This window comes from Dipodomys spectabilis, unplaced genomic scaffold, assembly GCF_019054845.1.
Source record: "Dipodomys spectabilis isolate Male_0828 unplaced genomic scaffold, ASM1905484v1 ptg000307l, whole genome shotgun sequence".
Taxonomy (NCBI): Eukaryota; Metazoa; Chordata; class Mammalia; order Rodentia; family Heteromyidae; genus Dipodomys; species Dipodomys spectabilis.
Window position 1 is genome coordinate 2,945,893 of NW_024870984.1, and position 1,348 is coordinate 2,947,240.

General features: G+C 34.4%; 1 non-coding gene across 1 annotated transcript; it reads right to left on the minus strand.

The window, feature by feature from the left end:
- Positions 1-763: 763 nt before the first annotated feature.
- On the minus strand, positions 764-865 carry LOC122127693. The gene has a single exon (XR_006151255.1). It is a non-coding gene; the product is annotated as a U6 spliceosomal RNA (small nuclear RNA).
- Positions 866-1,348: the final 483 nt, after the last annotated feature.

A 1,348-nucleotide genomic window follows, 5' to 3' on the forward strand; every position in this document is an offset into this window, starting at 1 on the left:
TCATTTTAATGGGTCCACCTGCATCCCTATTTAAACAATTTGTGTTTCTCTTCCCCTCCACAAATTATACCAACATCAAATACATTGAAAACAGGGGCTTTAGCTTGCAGGAAAAACATACAAAGCAACAAAGAAATCATCTTATAAATATGTTAGAAACAATCACAAGAAAGAAAAACCATTTGAATCCTTACCTTGGGGTTCATGTTGCCTAACATCAAGTTATATGATGTTTTCTGCTTGTCTCAGACACATAGTAGTTATTGCAAATAAGGAAACCATGGGATATATGTTTCTTTTTGGGCCTGGCTTACTTCACTTCTTTGGGCCTGGCTTAATTCACTTAATATAATTTTTGCCAAGTCTTTCCATTTCCTAGCAAACTGGGTGATGCCATTCTTTCTGATGGAGGCATAGAATTGCAGTACACACACACACACACACACACACACACACACACACACAAATACATACACTTTCTTGATCCATTCATTTACTGTGGGGCTTCGGGTTTGGTTATGTATCTTATCTATGGTAAATAATGCTGCAATGAACATAGTTTTGCTGGTAGTTTTAGTATGGTCTTGTTTGTGATCATTTGGATGAATGCCCAAAATGGGATTGCTGGGCCTTAGAGGCACTCTATGTAGTTTTTTGAGGAACCTCCATACTACTTTCCAAAGTCTTCGAACAAGTTTAAACTCCCAACAAAAATGCATTAAGATTCCCTTCTGTCCAAAGCCCATCCAGCATCTGTTCTTTTAAAAATCGGGAATGCTTCACGAACCTGCGTGTCATCCTCAGTCAGGGGCTATTGTTCTCTTTATTGTTCCAATGTTAGTGTATGTACTACTGAATTGAGCACAGAACATTTTTTATATATAAAGTGTAATTGATTTTCTTAAAGTAGACAATTCCACAAAAATTAAATTCAAAAGAATTGTGGTGAAATTTTAGAGCCATGTATTTTTTACATAATAACACATTTAAGAATAAAGTCAAGATTGACATGTCAAAAACAAAATAATTCCAGATATTTGTTGTTCAACGCATGTGTTGGAGGAGGAATTCAATTATTCTGTACAAGGAACCTGTGATAATGAACACTATAGAAAGTGTTAAGGTTTGTTAAAAGTTTTAATGTTTTTAATATGTTTAATTTTGGGAATTTGCTCATATATGCCAAAATTTAGACTATTTAGCAGGTTGTAAAACTTTTCCACAAAGCATATAAGATTCATGGTAGCAGTCATACACTACTAAGTATGTACATTTCAGAGTTTATAGAAACTGTACTAATGAGAAGTTGCAAAGTGTTTGTGTAAAGAAGCAGAGTGAAGATTTAAGA